The sequence below is a fragment of the Lithobates pipiens genome, unplaced genomic scaffold (genome assembly GCF_037356315.1).
Source record: "Lithobates pipiens isolate NorthernLeopardFrog02 unplaced genomic scaffold, aLitPip1_a1.2 Scaffold_23, whole genome shotgun sequence".
Taxonomy (NCBI): Eukaryota; Metazoa; Chordata; class Amphibia; order Anura; family Ranidae; genus Lithobates; species Lithobates pipiens.
The window spans coordinates 138,935,286-138,959,617 of NW_027507785.1; the positions used below are offsets into that span (position 1 = coordinate 138,935,286).

General features: G+C 41.4%; 1 protein-coding gene across 3 annotated transcripts in view; it reads right to left on the minus strand.

The window, feature by feature from the left end:
* Window positions 1-24,332, minus strand: part of ADSL (adenylosuccinate lyase) — a 688,779-nt gene that overhangs the window by 566,105 nt on the left and 98,342 nt on the right. The window lies entirely within an intron of this gene.

The window sequence follows — 24,332 nt, forward strand, 5'->3', positions numbered from 1 at the left end:
AAGAGTTACAGCATAACCACCACTCCATTATAGGTGACATACCGCCTGAAGTTATACTGAAGACATACTGCAACCAAAACGTTTTAAGGATGGCATAAAGAAAATGAACTTCTGTCAGGTTTATTGCGGTCATTAACCCATCAATTCCTTGCTGTTTGCCATCAAGTCAGGAAAGGGAAAAAAAAATAAAAATCGGAGTAACCAGGACAAGGGAGGCCCTTTGTACTATAGAAACAAAGATTATATCCCTTCCTCATGAAATTGGCAATCATTTACTATTAAAAACAAATAGCACACAAAATCTGCTCTATTCTTTAAATAACAACTGTGTTGTGTGTGGGTAAGTCATAAATCCACTGCAATGGCTACTTATTTTAAAGCTTCACACCTGAGCATTTTCTGCTGAAAAATCGTTCGTAAAACTCCAGACAAAAACACCTGAAAAAACAAGCAAAATCCCATTAATTTCAATGGCACCTGCTCACATCTGAGCGTTTTGTCACCTGAAGAAAATGCCTGAAAACTCCCCAAGCTCAAAAAAAAAAAAAAAATGAGCTTCTTTGGGGCAGATTACAGGCATTTTTCTGCCTTTTACATTGGTGGCCTGAACAAAATGGCGGTAAAAACTTTTAACTGCTCAGGTGTGAATGCAGCCTCGGGTTAGAGATAATTTGTATATTATCAGCTATCCAAAACAGTCATTTTAGAACTATATCATTTCAGGAAATAGTCAATTTTATAGTACTATTTTTTCTATTAAAATAAGCGCATGGTGATTCCATAAAATAACATTCATAAGAATTATTGGCAAAAATTAAAATTTGAGTACTGTCGTATGCTGGGTTTTTTTTTTTTGTTTTTGTTTTTTTAGGGCACTTTCACACAAGAATTCAGCCTGAATCTGTAGGTCAGTTTTTCAGTGGGATGAAGACTGGACCATAATAGGTATATACAGTATATAGCTGTGCGACCGTGTAGACTTATGCCAGGTAATGTCTGCAGAAAAGAACAGAAAAGGGCTGCATGCTTTTCGATTTTTGCAGACAAATGGATGTCATTCTTTTAGGTCCAATCTGAATATGTCAATTTTTAGGCAAGAATCTTTTGTTTTTTTTCTTTTGTCCACCTATATAATTATTTTCTTCAACTGAATACTTAATGTGATTGTAGCCGTATTAGTGCAATTGTGACCAAGAAAATTTAGTACTGTCCGTGATACTTTTTTTATTTGCCCTAACATACAATTTTTCAGGACAAGCTTTCGGGGGTATGTCCCCTTCTTCAAGGTCAAAGCAGTACTGCTTGGACCTTGAAGAAGGGGACATACCCTGAAAGCTTGTCCTGAAAATTTTTATGTTAGGGCAAATAAAAAAAGTATCACGGACAGTACTAAATTTTTTCTTCAACTGAATAAAACCCAATGTGCTGATGTTAGCTGAACTGAAGGTGGGTGGATTCATGAGTTTTTTTTTTTTGTTTGTTTTTTTTTTTTTAAATCTCTCAGATTTTGTGATGGATTGATCACACCACTCAGAAAAAGATTCTTAAGTCTGGGTTCACACCTATGCAGTTTACTTTTGATCAATTTCTTTTTGCGGTGCATTCATGTACATGCGTTCGACTCGTTTTTCATTTATGCTTTTTTTTGGGCCAAACTGCAGATTTAAAAAACGCAAACCGCAAAACATCAAAACGCACTTTTCTGCAGTGTCTCCATTGAAGCATGGTTTTGCCTTTCAAATAGCCCCAACCCTTTCCAAAAAACAGCGGCCTAAAAAAGCAGAGAGATTGTAAACATGACCCATAGGAAACCATAATAAATGGACGGTAGTGAGTTTCTGCAAAAAAGGACCAAAAAATGCACATGTGCAAGATAAACCTAAGGCTAAAATTTTCAAAGCTTTGATACAAAGATAAAATAAGATTTTTGACTTATGTATTCCAAGAAAATTATTATACATTAAGAGATACATAGTTAATAATTCCAGTACATAGAGTTATCCTATCCTACTGCTTTCAGAATATTGGACAATCCCAAATAAAGCTGACAGCCTAGCTTAACCCTTTCTACAATCATGCTCCCGTTTTGTAGCAAAGCAATAGAATGAGTGGGTCATAGGAACTTAATGTACGCTATGAAAAAAGGATTTTGCTGTAGGTCAAAAATCCCATTTACTTAATTGTACATTAAAGGCTCAGCTTTTTTCTAAAAATAAGAATCATGTCATACAAAATGGACATGAGAGTTAACAAGACTCCACACCCTGAAGAATTTGCAAAATAGCACGGTTCCCCCAAGGTTTTTTTTTTTTTTTGTTTTTTTTTTAGCAGCAACGCAATTAAATGAAATTCTTTTTGGAGTTAATTAAAATCTATTATACTAAAAAATTGCATTCAAATTCACAATGAGTTTAAAATGAGCTCTGGTTTTTGACATAAGATAAATATTCCATTATTCCTGGTAAAAATAACACAGTGGAGCCATTTGGTCCCAATATATTACAACATTGCCATCCACATGAATAGCCAAACGCGTTCCGAACCTTACAGTCATGATCTTCAGGGGGATTTTTGTTCTAAGGAGATGTAGCAAAAAACTTTAAGACATTTTTCAACGCTGCATAATATGCAAAACATCTCTCCATCTCTAGAATCTAGGATGGAAAAGGACCAGGGGGTCCTAGTAGACGACAGTCTCAGCAATATCATGCAATGCCAAGCTGCTGGTAACAAAGCAAACAGAATATTGGCAAGCATTAAAAAGGGGATTAATTCCAGAGACAAAATAAGTCTCCCGCTCTACAAGACTCTGGTCCGGAAGCACCTAGAGTATGCTGTCCAGTTCTGGGCACCAGTCCTCAGGAAGGATGTACTGGAAATGGAGCACAAAGAAGGGTAACAAAGCTAATTAAGGGTCTGGAGGAAAGGTTGCGAGCACTGAACTTATTCTCTCTGGATAAGAGACGCTTGAGAGGAGATATGATTTCAATATACAAATACCATACTGGTGACCCCACAATAGGGATAAAACTTTTTTGCAGAAGGGAGTTTAACAAGACACGTGGCCACTCATTAAAATTAGAAGAAAAGAGGTTTAACCTTAAACTAAAGTAAAGCAGGGGTCATCAACCCTGTCCTCAGGGCCCACTAACAGGCCAGGTTTAATGTATTACCTTGGGGAGATACACACTAAAATACTGCAATCACTGAGCAGCAAACGATATCACCTGTGATTCATTTCAGTTATCTTGAAAACCTGGCCTATTAGTGGGCCCTGAGGACAGGGTTGATGACAACTGACGTAGAGGGTTCTTTACTGTAAGAGCAGCAAGGATGTGGCATTCCCTTTCAAAGGTGGTGGTCTCAGCGGGGAGCATCGATCGTTTCAAGAAACTATTAAATAAGCACCTGAACAACCACAACATACAGGGATATACAAGGTAATACTGACATATAATCACATAGGTTGGACTTGAGTCTTTTTACCTCACCTTACATTTAACTATATATGTGGTGATAGATTTATTATAATACAGGATTTATACAGCGCCGACAGTTTACGCAGCGCTTTACAACATTAGGGCAGACAGTACAATTACAATACAACTCGATACAGGGGGGAATCAGTGAGCCCTGCTCGTAAGAGCTTACAATCTAGGAGGGAGGGTCAAGTTATACAAAAGGGCAACAGCTGCGGGGGATGAGCTAATGGACTAAAGAAGATTTTTATAACAGCTTACCTGTAAAAATCCTTTTCTTGGAGTACATCATCAGCTGTTAGAAAAATCCTACTTTCTTTTTCATACGTCATAGGACACAGAGCCTTAAGTATTTACTTAGTGGGATGTCCCATAGCAATGCTACTTGAGTGAGGGGAGACACAACCCATAGGGCACCCCCAGACCTTGAGGACTTATACTGCTGCCTGCAGCACACCGTGCCCGAAGGAGATAGCCTCATTCCTTCTTACAGCCACTTGGTAAAATGTCGTGAATGTATGGACCAAAGACCAAGCTGCGGCCTTGCAGATGTGAGCAAAGAAGGCCTGGTGACGCACTGCTCAAGAAGCACCAACCGCTCTGGTAGAGTGCACCTTAACTTGAAAAGGGGGAATCTTACCCCTTAAATTCTAAGTTTGAATTATAGCTTGCTGAATCCACTTAAAAGTGGATTTTGACGTTGCCTGTCTTTTTAGGACCTTCTGGCAGAATAAATAAGACATCAGTCTTACAAATCTGAGCAGTTTTCTTTAACCACTACAATACAGGTCACTTTCGCCCCCTTCCTTCCCAGCCCAATTTTCAGCTTTCATCGCTCTCGCAATTTCAATGACAATTGCGCGGTCATGCTACACTGTACCCAAATGAAATTTTTATAATTTTGTTCGTACAAATAGAGCTTTATTTTGGTGGTATTTATTCACGACTCAGTTTTTTATTTTTTGCGATATAAGCGCAAAAAAAGAGGAAATTTGGAAAAAAAAAAAAAAAAAGATTTTATTTTTTCTATTTTAAAAGAAATCCAATAAATTAAAATTTTGTCATAAATTTAAGCCAAAATGTATTCCGCTACATGTTTTTGGTAAAAAAAAAATTCCATTAAGTGTATAATAAATGGTTTGTGTGATCACGGACATATGTACGCAAATGATCATGTGCAGATGTGTGCAGGTGATCACATACATATGTGTGCAGATAATCATTGGGACATGTGATTTTAGTGGGACATGTGTTTTTTTAATTGGGGATGTGTGTGTTTTGGGGACGTGTGGTGACGTGTGTTTACACTAGACTGGTGATCAGTGAGTAAAAAGTTGTAAAAACAGCTCATACTCGCTGATCACTAGCTGGCTGCAGCGATCTGCTCTCCTCTCTTCAGCGACTACTTCCGTGTGAGGAGGAGGAGGAGGAGCAGATTGCCTAGCAACCGGCTGTTTGTTTTGATCACATGACGGCCGTGTCCAATCAGAGAGCCCTCCTGCCGATCCGAGATGCTCCATGTCCAGGTGACACGAGCGCATCGGGATCGGGCCGCTGCGTGGGCACGCGCGATCCCCCTCCTTCTGAAGGACGTTCCTGAACATCCAGTCAGAAGGAGGCGGCTCCCACCCATCCGTATATGTACATTGGCCAGGTGGGAAGTAGTTAAATTGATTTATTTTCATACATCAGGGGACATGGAGCCATAGTAGTTACTATGTGGGTTATAGGGCCACTGATAGGTGATGGACACTGGCACGCCCTAAGGCAAGAAGCGTACTCCCTATATAACCCCTCCCACTACTGGGAGTCCTCAGTTTATTTACCAGTGTCTAAGTTGGTCACGAAATAAAGATGTGCTCCACTGGAAGCAATCCTTTGCTGGGGCTAGCCATGCTGACCGGATCTATTCAGATTGTCCTTTCATGGGCTAAAGGAATGGTACCCGGGCCTCGTGTCTTAAGACACGAGGTTTTGCTTGCTATTTTTTTTTTGTTTTTTTTTTAGAGAGAGCTGAACCCTGGGATCCAGTACTTTTTGGTAGTAAGGCCATAAAGTTTTACTGGCAGGTCCAGGGTTGTGGGTAACCTCTAGGTTCCTGTAGGCTTCGGAGCCCACCGTGAAGGGTGAAGATTGGGTCTATCTGGGGGGCATGGCCTGGAGAGTTATGGAGGAGGACACAGGCAGTGAGAGCTCTGCCTGCTCATACTCCTTTACTAGCATCCTGCAGAGATCCTGGTCGATTCTGACTGCCCTCCACACCGCAGTGGTCCTGCCTTACTCTCCCCACGGTCTTTGGAGGCATTTAACGTCCTGGGGTGCCGCCATCACGGGTACATACATCCCGCAGTTGCCCTCAGGAAAGTCCGTGGTTCCGGCCTAACTCCCGGAGCGGCAGCCATCTTACTCCACCAGGAGATGGCCCCTGCGGGTGTATCTGGCCTCCCTGGTAGCCCCGAGCCTGTTTTTTCTCTGGAGTGGCCACTGGACAGCCTGAGGCCGCAGATACAGCTCCCCTGTGCCCTGCAGCTGCCTTTAAGAAAGCCTGCGGCTCCGGCCTTACTCCCAGAGAGGCGGCCATCTTGCTACACCCCAAGATAGCCCCTGCAAGAATCTTTGTCCTCTCTGACTTCCCCAAGCCCGGTCTTCCCCCAATACAGCCACCAGACCCCCTGTGGCCACTATAACAGCCCTCCAGCTGCCCGAGGGATAGCCCGCGGCCTAGACCCAGATCGTGGAGTGGTGGCCATCTTGCTCCACTCCAGGCGACTGGGACAGATACTTCAGGCCTCCTCGAGATCTATGAGCCTAGATTCCTCCTGAGACACCCACTGGACCTCACAGCTGAGTGATTGCCTCCTGCAGCCCCAGTGTGATATCTATAAACTGCGACAGGAGGGAGCCATTGCGGACATCTTGGTACACTCGTGGACCCTCCCAAACACCCCTGGAACATGTCCCCAACAAAAAAAGATTTCCGAGGCTGCCAACAAGCTAGCTAAATAATGTCATCTCGAAGAAGACCAACAGAACAGGGATGGCGCCAGGGCGTCCTTGGATATGGAGCACTCCATGGCGGCCACCAACAAAGTGCTTGAGGCTATTGTCCTATGTCAGAGCACATTCACCATCAAAATAGAGGAGGTCAAAATTTACGTGTCCCTTATCTGCCAGGACCTCTCTACTCTGTGGGATCTTGAGACGGAGACCCATATCGACAGAGAGGAAGACCTCTTGTACCCCCTGCAACACACAACTTATGAGGTGTGTTACAGGCAAAACCTTGTTCTTATCCAAGGCCCGGGTACCATCCACCTTGGCTTCAGTGGAACTTTTGATGGATCCGGTCAGTGGATGCTGTTTAAATCCGATAGGCATCCCGCTAGCGGAGCTCTTCAGAGTACATCTTCACTCGTGACCATTCCTTGTAGGAGGAGGGGTTATACAGGGAGTGAACTTCCTGTCTTGGGTGTGCCAGTGCTCATCGCCTGAAGGTGCCTATATACCCATATAGTTAATAACTATGGCTCTGTGTCCCGTGATGTACAATAAAGAAATATAGGTAGTCCCAATGCTAGCTGTCAACGTGGCTACTGATCCCAGCACCACCTCTTCAAGTCCCACCAGCCCTCCCCTGGCTGCAGCTGCCTCTCTCCACTGCTCGTGCCACCACAGTCCACTCCACTGGCTCTGCACCCATCCCAGACTGCACTCTCCCGGTCCACTTAGGCGTGCCTCCCCAGTCCTTGCCGTCACTCACCAGTACTCCATGCTGCAACTTGTAGTTCCTCCTAGAGATTTGCCCAGCAGTGCTCACCTACCATCCTCTCCTTGCTCCCATGCCACCTGTCCAGGACACCCTATGTGTCTTTAGGTTCCTGTCTGGACTAGAGCCCAGGACAAAGCTCTCCACCGACCCCAACCCAGACTGGGGAGCTCCCTCAAAGGCCACGACAGCCTAGCAAACCATCTCCAGCTTCTTTCCAAACTACCCCACCAAGTATTTAAGGAGGCCTGCCCCCTGCAAATCCAGGTTGGGGACTGATCCTGGACGACTCAGAATACTCCAGGCAGCTCCAACTCGCCTCTTCTCCTCCTTCCTTTGCAGAAGCCACTTGGCTGTTAAAGGCAGGGGGACGGGGACGTACCCCCTCCCGTGGCTTGCCGGGCTCTCCTGTCCCACCAAGCTGGAAACCGCTTCATGACATCGCTTACGGTTTACTGAAGCCTTAAAAAAAGACACCAGATGTTAAAAAAAAAAAAAAAAAAAAAACACACATTATTATTATTATTATTTATATAGATCTATCAAAAATAAAATGAAAGCACCCCATCCCTCCGTGCTCGCGCACAGAACCTAATGCATACTTAAGATGCGCCCACAAATGTAAACAGTGTTCAAAACACACGTGAAGTATTGCCGCAATCGTTTGAGCGAGAGCAATAATTCTAGCACGAGACCTCCAAGACTAAACTCGTAATTGTTAAAAAAAAAAAAAAAATAAGTTTTAGCGTCGCCAATGGAGCGTTTTAAAGTACCGTAGTGTGTCGCCATTCAAGGAGGGTGCTCGATTTTAAAAGGTTACAGGTTAGGTATTCATTTATTCGGCATAACATCTTTCACGTTATACAAACAAATTGGGCTAACTTTACAGTTTGTTTTGTTTCATTCATGAAATTATTTCTTACAAAAAAAGAATAGCGCATTTGAAAGACCACTGCATAAATACAGTGCAACATAAAATTTTGCAACAATCGCCATTTTATTCTCTAGGGTCTCTGATACACACACACACACACATCCCCTTTCTCCCCCCCCCCCCCCCACATACACACACTCATCTCATAAGAAAAAAAAAATTACTTATTTCAGTAATTCTATTCAAAAAAAAAAAAAAAAAAAAAAAAAAAGAGAAGCGTTTTTATATTGATTCATTACACACAGAGCAAAATATATTGCAAGTGTTTCTCCCGCCCCCCCCCCCTTTTCATTTTAAGGATTATGGCTTACAGCTAGTGAAAACCCCAAATTCAGTATCTCCGCAAATTCCATTGCTACAGAAGACCAATAAAAAAAATAAAAAAAAATAAAAAAGAAGGGATTTTTAATACAGAAATGTTGGCTTACTGAAAAGTATGTCCATGTGCAGTATGCATTCAATTTGGTCAGGGCTCCTTTTGCATGAATTCCTGCATCAATGCGGCGTGGCATGGAGGTGATCAGCCTGTGGCACTGCTGAGCTGTTATGGAAGCCCAGGTTTGATAGTGACTTTCAGCTCATCTACATTGTTGGGTATGATGTCTCATCTTCCTCTTGACAATGGACTGTAGAAAAATGTTGCACTTCATTTGGAATAAAGGTCTCAGAGTCTGGAGGAAGAGTGGAGAGACACGGAATCCAAGTTGCATGAGGTCCAGTGTGAAGTTTCCACAGTCAGTAATGATTTGGGGAGCTGTGTCATCTGCTAGTTTTGGTCCACTGTGTTTTAATCGAGTCCAAAGTCAGTGTAGCCCTCTAGCAGGAAATTCTAGAGCACTACATACTTCTCTCTGCTGACCAGCTTCATGGAGATGCCGATTTCATTTTCCAGCAGAACTTAGCACTTGCCCACACTGCCAAAAGTACCAATACCTGGTTTAATGATTATGGTATAATTGTGCTTGATTGCCCAGCAAACTCACGTGACCTAAACTCCATAGATCAGGGATCCTCAAACTACGGCCCTCCAGCTGTTGCAAAACTGCACATCCAATGAGGCATTGTGCAGCTCTGACATTCACAGACATGACTAGGCATGATGGGAATTGTAGTTCCTGAACAACTGGAGGGCCGTAGTTTGAAGACCCATGCCATAGATAATCTGTGAAACATTGTTAAGAGGAAGATGAGAGACACCACACCCAACAATGCAGAAAAGCTGAAGGCTGCTATCAAAGCAACTTGGGCTTCCATACCACCTCAGAGCAGTGCCACAGGATGATTGACTCCATGCCACTCAACATTGATACAATAATTCATGCAAAAAGGAGCCCCGTCCAAGTATTGGGTGTATACTATACATGGACATACTTTTTTGGAAAACCTGAAAAAAGATCTGCAGTTTTACAAACGGTACATAGATGACATGGTAGTAGTTTGCAAAGGCAGGAAGGAAGGCCTAACATTTTTTAGAGACAAAAATTAAATATTAATGCATAGAACATTACCTTCACAGGTGGTTAGGATTATAAAGCAAATACTTTTTTTTTTCTTTTTTACCAGGTCCAAAAAGTGACAAATCGGTTGTTCACCAAAACATTTTTTAGAGCAACCAAAAGACGTACATCCCCACTCATAGCTGTCACCATGCCCAGTGGATTGGGGGTATCCCCAAGGGACAACTGATGAAGCTTTGTTGTAATTGCACAGACCAAGAGGAATTCAGCCATTAAGTCGATTTGCTCATTGATAGATTTAAATCCAAAAGGGTATCAGGACACCCTCTCTACAGGAGATAAAACAACGTATATAAATATGGAAAGAAATAATTTGTTAAAAGGATAAAAAAACAGGGAGGGGATGCTATGGTCTTCCTTACTAACGATAACAGAAATTATAAAGATTTAAAAAAAGTGGTCCGTAAACACTGGTCGGTTCTGTTAAAGGGACACCACCTTGGTGACCATTCTTCCTAGTAAACTTAGGCTTGTGTACATAATGTACCTGCTCCCTCCAAGAAACTAGGGACTTTTTTTTTAGTTCAGAAAGGTTATTTTACATGTGGTAGATCCAAGCCTGGCAAAACAGAATAGAATAGAATTAGAAGAACAATGGTATTTCAATCTAAAAGGAGACAAAAAAATAAAAAATAAAAAAAAACTAACTAACTAACTCCTGCCAGCGTACCCATGTAACTTGTGATCTTGTCCATGACCACACAAAAACTGGGAATTAGAGTAGGTGAGCACCTTAAATATCAAAAATGGTTTTATGAAACAATGTTTCTAACCATGTTAGGCTCTTTAACAGAGACCCTAGCCTTCTAACATTTTGTGTGATAGACAAAATAGATCGCTATTGGAGGGGGTTCAAAAATGCAAAGTCACAAAATGAAACACACATTAGGAACCCTCAGGGTATGAATATCGATATAAAAATTGATCAGTAATTAATTATCGATGTACTGTTCAGATCATATGGTTATTCAGGATTTTGGAGGATTGGTGAAGCCTTTAGGAGTTGACTGAGAATATTAATGAGTATAGACAGCATTATCTATAATAGAACTTAATGTCACTTTTTCTTTCAAAATCTGATAGTGACATGCTATATATTCAGGAATGGTTATGGCTTTGGGGATTACCGCCTATGACCACTAGATGGGATTAGATGGGGCCAACGTAGTGCTTCGCAAACTCCCTATGGTCAAGGCACTACCAAGTCCACTGTAACATACACACACACACACACACACCCACATATACATACACACACACACATTTTTCAGAGAAGACCATTTGATGTGTACATCTGTTTATCAAGTAAGGGGAAAGTAAGGGTATATAGAGCAGACTGTTCTTATAATTCAGATGGAAGTTATATAGCATAGAGCTGCGCACTGTGACCTGTAGCTTCTGATGTTACTTTGATGACATGCGTCTAGCCGAGACGCACAGTGCAAGTAGCTGAGTCCTAGGTGGAACGCACGCTGACCCCTAGACCAATTTATTGTACAACTGCTATACGTGGCTATCTGGAAAAGGATATTCCCAAGTCTGGATGGATGTCACTCTGCTGGAATGATTTTAAATAAATTTTAAACTTTAAGTTATAAAAGGAGCTTTTTTTCTTTTCTTCTCTGGTTTATCCTGCCTATTTCGAGACCTCGCTTGTGGTATCCCGAACTGCCAGGCGGAGAAGATGGTCAGTGTAGAACACTTGGTCACATAGACCATACAAGCCCGTTTTGACTCCTCTTGTCGAAAAAGCAAAGAGGGTCAACGACATCTGGTGAGTAGGGACCTGTATCCCAATTTTTTGGCCTCTGTGCTCTTTGGAAGGAATGTTCAGTATAATATTGGATATTGCGTGCTACACGCAGCCAAATCTATTCCTGTATTTGAGAGATCGACATACATAGGATTACAGATTTTTGTAATTAATTAATTTGTTATGTCACAAATTTCCTCACATATCTATATTTTGTTTAATTTTTTTGATAGTTTCATTACACACGTCACTTTGTACCACAGCCTGTCCATTTTGGTATCAATGGTCAGAGGGTGTGCATTCCAGGGTGAATACTGCACAACTGGTAGTGGCTTTAGCAGTAGTGGGTGCTCCTTTAAAATCGAAGAATACCCTTGATGGCTACTGTGTAATTCCATGACATTGACAGTCTTGTCTGTCGCCAAAAAGGAACCTATTTGTACCACAGCTTTTGACCTAAACTCAAATAGCTTAATTTCAGAGCGAAGGACGATCCATTTGTGGTGTCTAATGCTGGTCTTCGATTTGCCTGCATCAGAGACAAACTTGATCTGTGTCACAGTTTGTCTCTATGCAATTTTGAAAAATTATTATTTATTTAATATAAAAAGGGGATTTGCCTGCTTCAAGTATGAGGAAAGGCTCTTTACAGGAAAGGGGCCGCCAGTTTCTAAACACATCTGGCAGGCATGGAGGCAACCAAAAAGGTTACTTTGCATGAGAGATACTCAGGAGAGATCACTGATAGGTTCAAATGGAGAAAACCAAGTTGAGATTCCAAGGAAGCACAGGGTGCTCCAAAGTGGATTAAAATGAGATACATCGCGGGGCGTGACTAGCCACGGACTGAGATGGCCACTGGATCCCTCAGCTCCGCTCAGCCTGAGGACAAACAGTAACACCAAGCAAGATACACCAGCTCATCCCCCCCCTCTCTGCTTCACCGGGAGAGGAGCAGAACCATCGGGCACCTGACCGGTATGTCCGGGAGAGAACACATCGGCCCCCCCCATCAGCCCCACCGCCTCACAGACTATTTTAAAAGAGCCAACATGCTGACAGCCCAAGATGGTACCGGCGCGCTGCCACACATCTCTCACTGAACACGGGAGCCCTCCAGAACACATCCCTGACGAGATGGAAAGCTCAGCCCCAGCAGGAGATTCCTCAACCCTCGCCAGCTGACAGAGGTAAGAGAGCTGCACAATCTCCAGTCTACTCACCCACCAAAGCCCCAATGCTTAACCACTTCCCACCCGGCCAATGCACATATACGGCCGGGTGGGAGCCGTCTACTTCTGATAGGACGTTCAGGTACGTCCATCAGAAGGAGCGGGATCGTGCCCGCGCAGCAGCGCGATCCCGATGCGCCCGTGTCACCCAGACACGGCGCATATCAGATCGGCAGGAGGGCTCTGTGATTGGCCCTCCTGATCACATGACGGCAGTGTCCAATTACGGCCGTCATGTGATGTAAACAAACAGCCAGTTGCTAGGCAATCAGCTCCTCCTCTCCTCACACCGAAGTCATTGCTGAGGAGAGGAGAGCAGATTGCTGCAGCCGGCTGATGATCAGTGAGTATGAGCTGTTTTTTACAGCTTTTTACTCACTGATCACCAGTCTAGTGTAAACACAAATCACCACACAGTGTAAACACAATGTCCCCACACATGTCCCCAAAACATACATGTCCCCAAATAATAAATACACATGTCCCTAATAATAAAAACATGTCCCCCACATATGTCCCACTAAAATCACATGTCCCAATGATTATCTGCACACACATTGTACGTGATCACCTGCACACATATGTACATGATCATTTGCGTACATATGTCCGTGATCACACAAACCAATTATACACTTAACGGTATTTTTTTTTACCAAAAACATGTAGCAGAATACATTTTAGCTTAAATTTATGACAAAATTAGATTTTATTGGATTTTTTAAAAAAGAAAATATTTTTTTATTTCCAAATTTCCGCTTTTGCGCTTATATCGCAAAAAATAAAAAATGGAGTCGTGAATAAATACCACCAAAATAAAGCTCCATTTGTGTGAACAAAATGATAAAAATTTCATTTGGGTACAGTGTAGCATGACCGCGCAATTGTCACTGAAAGCGCTAGAGCGATGAAAGCTGAAAATTGGGCTGGGAAGGAAGGGGGCGAAAGTGCCCTGTATTGTAGTGGTTAAAAAGCAGCACTGGGACACCCCAGCCACTGCAGGCCCTGTACTGTCACACCGACTCACTAGCAGCACTGCCTGCATCTGACCAGCCAGCCTCTGAGCATACTCTCAAGCTTATGCTGCTATCACTACAAAATGACATCCGTAATGAATTAAGAACGTAAGTATTGCGAAAGTATTCAGCCCCCTTGAACTTTTCAACCTTTTGCCACATTTCAGGCTTCAAACAAAGATATAAAATTTAAATTTTTTGTGAAGAATCACCAACAAGTGGGACACAATTGTGAAGTGGAACGAAATCTATTGGATATTTTAAACTTTTTTAGCAAATAAACTGAAAAGTGGTGCGTGCAAAATTCTCTCTCTAGGAGTTTTTTTCCTCCCATTTTTTTACCCCTAATATTTCCTTGATGCTTCCCAAGGGGAGTAATATTTTATAGATCTTAGAATTTTTTTTTAGTCACCTCACCCTTTTGTATTACCATTTGTTCAAATTCAGTTATCTGTCTTTTAATTATTTCTATAATTGGATCTATACAAGTTCTCAATTGGCAGTATTGTAGCCATTTATTTTTATATTCATGTCCCAAATCCTGCATCTTCGGTATTTTCCCATCGACTAATATTTGTATTATCCGTTCATGCTCATTCCTATTCCATACTAAATAGTTAGTAGCTTTCAATGTTGGCTCAAAGTCAGGGTTAGCAAATAAGGGAGTCATTGAGCCTATCATTGATGACAGCTTTCCTTTTTTTATTAGTTTATCCCATATTTTTAAAGTACTTCTAAAGCCCCATACACACGGTCGGACTTGTACAAACTTTTCCGTGGACTTTTGTACAAAGTGTGTTGTCCACAAGTTTGTATTGCATACACACGGTCGGACTTTTTGACAACAAACACGAACGTGGTGACGTCACAACGTACGGACGCCACTTCAAAAGAGGACGTTCAATGACTCCAGCGCCACCTTTGGTCAACTTCTGTATTGTAGTCTGATCGTTTGCAATGGTTCTGAGCATGCGTGTTTGTACCTTGTACAAAAGTCCGATGCTTTTGCATACACACAGTCGGACTTTGCTCCATCGGACTTCTGTTGTCAAAAAGTTTGTCCGTTCGCAGAGCCAACAAAAGTCCGATGAAAACAGAAAAAGTTTGTCCGATGGAGCGTACACACAGTCGGATGTTGCTCCAAAACAGCTAATTTGCATGTTTGTTGTCAAAAAGTCCGACCGTGTGTACGGGCCTTTACAAAGATAGTTAGTTCTCTCTCTTCTGGTCTCATACTCAATTTTATCCATGGTAAAAATTTAAATTTCATCCCCATTATATCTTCTTCTCATTTAACCCATTGTTTCTTTTTCTCATTATGGTGCCAATCAATTATTCTCATTAATGAGGCTGCCTGTGAATATTTGAGAAAATCCGGCATTGCCAGTCCCCCTTTCTTTTTTGTTCTAATTAGTACTTTCCTATTTCCCATTTCCCTCATCAATTTGTTTTCTGGTATATAAAAGTGTAGCGCTTCTCAAAACTTCAAAAACCAAACATAATTATGCCTTCCTTACATAAGCATAATGAGTGCAAACTTATACCAATACATTCAGTGAAAAATTCCACTGTGAAATAGTGCACATAACATGTAAAATCTTACGTAAGTATTGATTACTATATAAACATATATTTGTGACTATAAAGTGAAAAAATGAAAAAAGGGTTTCCACAAAAAATCCAAAAAACAAAAACAAAAAAAAAGGAGGAAAAAAAAAAAAAAAAAAAAAAAAAAAAGAGTCCCAATAAGACAGTATAGAGTCCCTTGTGTATAATATCCTTCTATGGTCCACAAGTGTGCAAGAAATATGTTACACCTCCTTCATAAAAAAACTCGTGCATTAACCACGTGATGTTCCCGTCACCAAGCGAATTGAACGCTTACTGGAATTATTGGATCCTCACAAATTTACATTTGGGGGATCATACAAACTTTTGCAAACATATGCAGATTCTTTCAGCAGCCAGTTATCCAGGGGGACCTTGAATATAACTAATCCCTTCGTATGTTGAGAGGTATTTTAACTCCAGCCAGACATATCCGTAGGCATAATTAAATACATATAAAGAAAAAACAGGGACCAAAAATAGAGTAATTTATTTTTTATTTTTCTATAAAAAACGGAAAGTACAAAACTCACATGTGTACAGTAGTTTGAGCGCTTATCAAGATCAAACACGATTGCAGTAGAGTCCCGACGCGTTTCGTCGTAGAAGACGGCATCTGGGGTACCACTCGACTGCAACCTACTTACTTAAATACCAAGACCCCCAATTAGGCACAAATTCATTCAGCCCGTGTCACCGGATCTTACTTCCGGTATAAAATGGCTGCCGGCGTGCGTTCCACACCTCATGAAATAATTCCAAAAAACCAGGGTTAACTTCTATTGTTTTATGGTGTATATAAGCCCGTATTGTAAACATATTGGACCTCTTTTTAAAAAATTGTGAAACATCACTTTAGGGGAGCAGCTATCAGCTACAGAAAATTTAGCACCGACTATACCTTTCCCAGAAGACAAAGGAACACTTCCGGGTTAGTCTATGTTGTAGCCAATGCTGGAAAAGACAACAACGATTGGCGCGAACATGAATACGTTCGCTTCGGTCATCTCTCAGCCAATCAGCAACTGAACGTACTGTCGATAAGCAAAGAGGCTGCCCTCCACTGCCGGAAGTGAGGTAGATACAATCGCCTCACCTTCGGAACAAGTGGAGCGCAAAAAAAATGTGAGGTGGAACGCACCGCACAATGACAATAATAAGGCCATCTCCCACAGAGCGGAAGTGAGGTAAACATAGTCACATCACTTCCGAGGTGTATGGAGAACAAACGGACATCGGGTCGGAACGCAATGCCTAACGGGGTTGAAATAACTTTATTTAATTACGGCAATAACACAAAATAAATCACGTATATTTCCAAGAATGTCACATTCCAAAGCTGGATTACATACATTTCACAGAACATCATAATAGATGAATGCATATATCAAACACCATATCTATATAGGCAGGTATTAACCTAGTATTAAAATACCAAAAGAAATAAACATTGATGTGAAAAACAACAATTATATTGTTTTTAATGGGCTGTAATAAGAATTTGAACATCTATAGCTATTTAGTCTATGAAGTAGCCATTTATGTGGAACTAAGCTACCATAAATATATTTTCCATAACTTCAACACCATTTATGTATTATACAATATTAGACGTACATAAGAAGCTCCCTAATGATGCTGCCATATGTCCATCTCTCACACGGCAGCATCTAAAGAGTTAACCATTATGTGAACACGAAAATAGGTTAAATCATCTTCACAAAACTGAAGATGTGAAGATGATTTAACCTATTTTGAAAGAATCTGCATATGTTTGCAAAAGTTTGTATGATCCCCCAAATGTAAATTAAAGAGGATCCAATAATTCCGGTAAGCGTTCAATTCGCTTGGCGACGGGAACATCACGTGGTTAATGCACGAGTTTTTTTATGAAGGAGGTGTAACATATTTCCTGCACACTTGTGGACCATAGAAGGATATTATACACAAGGGACTCTATACTGTCTTATTAGGACTCTTTTTTCCTCTTTTTTTTGTTTTTGTTTTTTGGATTTTTTGTGGAAACCCTTTTTTCATTTTTTTCACTTTATAGTCACAAATATATGTTTATATAGTAATCAATACTTATGTAAGATTTTAAAAGTTATGTGCACTATTTCACAGTGGAATTTTTCACTGAATGTATTGGTATAAGTTTGCACTCATAATGCTTATGTAAGGAAGGCATAATTATGTTTGGTTTTTGAAGATTTGAGAAGCGCTACACTTTTATATAGCATTGTTTACCTCGGTACCCTAGTGATGTGTTAGCAGCTCTCCTGTGTGTTTTACTTTATTTTTATTTTTTGGTAGGAATAGCGCAGTGTTTAGTTGCAAAAAAATTATTGTTTTCTGGTATAATTGGAAGCGTTTGAAAAACATACAACATAATTGGCAAAACTTCCATGTATACAATATTTATTCTCCCTAACCTTGAGTATGTTATTTTATCATATTTTTCCAATATTCCTTTTATCTTATGAAGTGCCCCCCTATAATTCACATCCTGTAATTGTTTTAGATCTTTTGGTATATATATATTCCCAAATATTTAATTGCGTCTTGTTTCCATTTGAATGAGAAATCCTTTCGCAATGTTTGCATTTTTTCTTCTAATGCAATACTGATTACTTCGGATTTGTCATAATTTTAAAATTACTCACTCCCCCAAATCTATCCAGTTCTTCTATTAAATTTGGAATAGTTATTATAGGATTGGTTACATATACCAAAAGATCATCTGCAGCCATTTTATATTCTATCCCTAACCTTTATCCCTTTAATGTCCTCATTAAAGCCTCCATAAGATGTCCCATTATTAATATATACAGTAGGGGGGATAGAGGACACCCTTGTCGAGTCCCGTTAGAGATTTTTATATATTCCGATAGTATTCCATTTGTTCTCACTTTAGCTCTTGAGTTTTTATATAATGCTACAATAGAGGTCGACCGATATGGGTTTTTCTCTGGCCGATGCCGATGCCGATATTTAGAAATCATGGCGGCCGATAGCCGATATATGATGCCGATTTTTTTGGCCCGATATGTTAGGCCGATTTTATTTTATTTATTTATTTTTAATCCCCCTTGATCTAACACACCTTTCCCATTGGGGCGTTTTTCAGGCGCTTTTGGGCTAAAAATAGCGCCTGTAAAGTGCCTGCAAAATGGCTCCCCTGCAGTCTGTGTGAAAGACAGAGTGCTTTCACACTGAGGCGATGCGCTGGCAGGATCTTAAAACAAAGTCCTGCAAGCAGCACATTTGGAGTGGTGTATACCGCTCCTCCACCACTCCTGCCTATTGATATGAATGGGCACCACTGCCGAAGCGCATGCAATGCGATTTGGCAGCAGTGCTTCATGGGCGCATTTAACCTCTTCCTTGGCCGCTAGCTGGGTGATATGTGCCCCACTAGCAGCCAAATAGGACTGCTAAAATGATGGTAAAGAGCCGCTAAAACTTGCGTTTTACCATCAACGCTCCAGTGTGAAAGCAGCCTTCATAAGTGCTACAGAAAATTTCTTACATTTAAACATTTATTAAACAAAACAAAACCCCCAATCAGTTTACTTGTATGTATGATTTAGATTTAAAAAAAAAAAAAAAACCTATGTATTAAATAAAAAAAGGTAGTCAAAACTTTTGGACGAAAAAAAAAAAAAAAAATGGGCTAACTTTACCGTTTTTATTTTTAAATAGTGTATTTTTTTCCCAAAAAAATGCATTTGAAAGACCTCTGTGCAAATGCCGTGTGACATAAAATATTGCAACAACCGCTATTTTATTCCCTAGGATCTCTGCTAAAAAAATATATATAATTTTTGGGGGGTCTAAGTGATTTTCTGGCAGAAAATACAGGATTTTTACTTGTAAGCAACAAGTGTCAGAAAAGATTTAGTCTTTAAATGGTTAAACTGAGAACTTCTACACACAGAGATGACTTCATTCAATCAAGTGTAAACATTGTATCATTTAGTTCTTTTCTTGGCAGCCTGCCCAGAGAGGAGGAAAGGGTTTCTATGACGACTCAGGCAACTCACACTGACTTCTTACAGAAGTCATTTCAAAGTCCCGCTGTAGTTCTAAATCGGCTTTTTATCAGAACAATCGGCCGATGCCGATTATTTAAAAAACGGCAAATATCGGCCGATATATCGGCCGGCCGATATATCGGTCGACCTCTATGCTACAATCCTTCCTAACATTTTTGAACCCAGCCTCATTTGCTTTAATACTTCCTCTAAGAACTGCCATCCCACCCTGTCAAATGCCTTCTCGGCATCTATCGCCAGAAGGCATGTTGGGATGGCAGTTCTCTGAGCGTATTCCAACAATGTACATGTTTTTATAATATTATCTCTTGTTTCTCTTCCCTTCATAAATCCTGTCTGTTCAAGATTTATACGCTCTGATATTATCTCAGTTATCCTTTTTGCTTAAATTTTTGAGTATATTGTCATATCTATATTCGTCAAAGATATGGGTCTATAGTTCTTACATCAAATATAACCTCACACCTTCACTGTGTCAAATTACTATCGCCTTGTGGCGCTAAATATATAAGATCGGTCCCCCTGTAGACACCTCCAAAACGTATCTGATGGTGGTACACAGAGGGAACTATCCAATTTTTGTTCAATTTCTCTCAAACAAAATATATATATATATATGTGAAAAAAGAAAAAAAGAAAAATATAAGCATATAAATCACAAAATCAAATAACCTTAAATCACTCAATAAGTGTATATGCAAAGAATAAATACTATTAAATAGCACATTCAATTGTGTCCATATCCCTTGAAAGACACAGTGTATTCAAAAAATATTATGCAAATAGGTGTCCCAAAAATTTACATATGTTTGTTAGCATAAAAGAAAATAATTATTTGTGTCTCAAAAATAACAGTTATTTCCTAAACAAGCAGAGAAACAAGTCCTCAAAATACAAGTGTCCCAAAGAAAAGCAATAGGTAGTGATGGATCAACAATCAGCACATCCTTCTCCTGTGTGCTTTCTTATGAGTGTCCCCAGATGATAAAAATCCTTCACCACACCAACAGTGACCCCCTATGGATGGAGCACTCACCAGATGGAATGCCTAGCACTCTCGCACCAGGCTCAACAAGCGTTGCAAATTAATTGAGGATCACAGATGTCCAGCACACAATATTCAGGGAGTATTCATTCCTCTTTGCAGATTCCAATAGAAGAATTTCCCCAAGTTCCTCAAAAAGAAAAAACATAGGCTTCCCATGGTGTAATACTATAAAACAACTTTAATAGCACACTTAAAAGCCACTGAGTAATGCACTCACATGTAAAAAACTTGTAACAAGCACTCCAAAGTCACTGCAATACTTCACATCAGCAAAACTTCACTCTTAAGGCATTGGTGGTTATAGTAGATACTGGTCACAGTAGCAGTGTCAGTGAAATCTCTCACCCCTCCTCCTGCTGTATGGTACCCTACAGCCAGACTCTCAGTGACACTCTCCCTCCAGTCCTGTTCCTCGTGTCAGAGGCACACACACTTTCGTCTTGTTTGCAGAGTAGGTTCAATCAATAGTTGCCAGATAGCCACGCCCCCGACATGTTTCGTCATAGGACTTATTCATAGGGTTGGCTATCTGGATCTCAGTCCCTCCTTTTATTCTAATGGCAACGATCCCATAATAGGCAAATCTTTCGGTCACGCCCACTTTCCACCCAAACACTCCCAATGGTCTAACCCCTCCAATCCACCCATTCCAATCCGCCCACTCAAATCCCCGAGCCAATCCGATGAAGAGGCATCCGAGGGAATACGAGTAGGCATCTTTATCAAGCTGCCGTTCGTATACATCTAGTGGCGCTTGCGCAGACACCACTGTCATCACTACTCACCAGGTCTCAATACATCCAACTTCGCGCCATCACGCCTGCTCCAACACCTCACTCCCCCTCCTATTGCAGGATCCGGTGTCACAATCTCATCAACCACTCGCGCATGCGCAGATACTGCTCCCCTCCTTAACCAACGGGCGGTGCTTCAGCCCCTCGTTCTCTCCATTACGGGAGTCAGCGATACCAAGGCCTAATGCGCCGCCATCACGCATGCGTCCACCTGACGTCCTATCCACCATACAGCAGACAGGAAATCAGCGGCGCCCGTCCCCCCACTCATTCAAATCCCTCCTTGGGTGTACGAAATACTGATCCGGTGTCACCGTGCACGCGCACACCAGACAGCAGTTCCACAACCACCTCTCGCACTCCACAGCGATCATAACCTCCTCCCACACATAGCTCCCATGTATTCCATCCAAACCAGCCGGAGAAACCATGATGCCAACGTGTCACTCAGTCAACATTAATCCAGTACTCAACAACTATAAAATGTCTTCTCCCCCCATTAAGGTGGCTAATAAAGGACATAGACTATCTATCCAAGGGGCTTTCCTAATAGAGGTCGGTAGGAGAACAGTAATCATCACACCATGCCTCTCATCTACCTCTCCCCATTGTTATGCACCCAATATCTCTATGTCATCATTGCCTTAGAGTTTACACAGTGAGCATCATATTATTAAAAGCGGAGGTCCACCCTAAAATGGACCTCCGCTCATCGGAATCCCCCCCCCCCTCCGGCGCCACAATCGGCACCTTTCAGGGGGGAGGGGGGTGCAGTTACCTGGATAATCCAGGTAACTGCACCCACTTCCGGGCTAGCTCTCTGCGGAAAGGGGCGTACGTTACGCCCCTTTCCGCAAGCGCCCGCCCCCTTCAGCAAGTGCCCCGCTGCCTGCTGGGAAACACACAGCTCCCAGAGGCAGCGGGGACCGTCCGGATTGTGCCGCACGGCTCGCGCATGCGCAGTAGGGAACCGGGAAATGAAGCCGAAAGGCTCCATTTCCTGATTCCCATACCAAAGATGGCGGCGGCACCAGCGAGCGATCGGCTTCGGGTGCCGACATCGCGGGCGCGCTGGACAGGTAAGTGTCACTATTTAAAAGTCAGCAGCTGCAGTATTTGTAGCTGCTGGCTTTTAAAAAAAAAAAAAAAAAAAAAAAAAAAACACGGAGTCCCGGTGGACTCCCGCTTTAATGTCATGCACTCCTAAGTGCCATTAACATCAAAAAAATATATATCTCATCCTTATTTCCAAAAAAAAAATTAAACATTAAAAAATAAAAAATACAATTGAAAATTAAACATTGCTGTTTCTTTATATCCGCAGATAATGGTGAAGAGCATCCCCATATATATCCCTATCAATGTGGTGTATAAAACACCCGCACAGACATATCCACTCCATAAATATATGGTATACCATCCTTCACCTATCTGCATGGTATAAATTAAAATTAATAATCTTTATTTTTTATGGACATCACTATTGGTCATTAGTAATCAGCCCAATAGGTTAGTTCTTCTCAAACCTATTGGATAAATATTTAGTTGATTGGTCCTGACATTTCTATACGGGATTTCTCATACACCCCATAAACTTAATAGGATCATTGATAGGGTTAAATCCCCCAAAAAACATTTTTATATTCAACAGATCAACTGACTCTTTAGTCCTAAAACCGATATTCACCTATTCCTAATTCTAATAATAGAGTGTTATGAATTGCTAATAAAGCAATTTACATCCAATTCGATGTTCATCCCCCTCGGCGCCTTCATCAGAAAAATCCATTTGGTTTCTCTGAGAGAGTTCCCTCACCCGATTGGAACCCCTCCATGAGGGGTGGACATAATCAATACCGCAGAATTGTAAGAGACTCGGATCTTGATGATGATACTCTTTTTAAAGTGTAAAGATACACTATGATCCCGAAAACCCTTACGGATGTTGGCTAGATGTTCGGAGATGCGGACCCTTAATAACCTCTTAGTGCGACCAACATAGAATAACTTACAGGGGCACCATAAAAGGTATACCACATATGGGACATTACATGTCATAAATTCACTTATGTGGAAGGTTTCGCCCTCTCCATTGGTTACCATAGTGACCCCTCTATTTAGATTCCTCACAGTTTTACAGCAAATGCATCTTCTACATGAGAAGAATCCCTTCAAATCACCTGATATCGTTTGTCTGATTGGGGGATCAATTATTTTTTTGATTCTATCCCCTATACTGGGGGCCTTTCTATAGATAAACTTAGGGTAGTTCGGTAGACATGGGCCCAAATGTTTGTCTCTCCCAAGAATATGCCAGTGTCTTGCAAAGATATATTCAATTTCCCTATACTGATGATGGAATCCCGATAGGAACTTAAATTGATGTTGTATATCTCTCCCCTTCTCACGTGACTCAAGACAGACTTCCCTAGGTATATTAGCAACCTGTTTGATAGTCATGTCCAGACTGGATGGATTATATCCCTTCTGTACGAACCTCTTTCTCAGGACGTCAGATTGGATTAAATAATCCTCGTCAGTGGTACAGTTGCGACGTACCCTCAAGAATTGCCCTCTCGGAATGTTCTTAATCCAAGCAGGATGATGCCCACTTCTTGTGGGTAAGAAACTGTTCCGATCGGTGGTTTTGAAAAATACTGTGGTTTTCAACAATCCCCCCCTTTCTTTCAATGGTAAGATCCAAAAAGTTTACACATTTGGAGCTGATGTTGAAATCCAATACAATATTATTAGAGTTGGAATTCAGTCTCTTGATAAATTCTCTGGCTGATGTCTCAGTGCCAACCCAGACAAAGAATAAATCATCTATAAACCTCCGATAGAAAATTAATTGTTGAGGTTTATTCAAAAACACAGACCTGTCCTCCCACTCAGCCATAAACAAGTTGGCGAGGCTCGGGGCATACTTAGCCCCCATTGCCACACCAACCCGCTGAGAGTAAAACATGCCCCCATACCAGAAGTAGTTGTGGGTCATGCAAAATTCCAAGGCATGACCCACAAATACTTTCCGAGAATGGGAGACATCATCCCTTCTACTCATCGCCCAATTGAGGGCTAGTAGGGCATCCTCATGTTGGATGATAGTGTATAGGCTTGATACATCAGC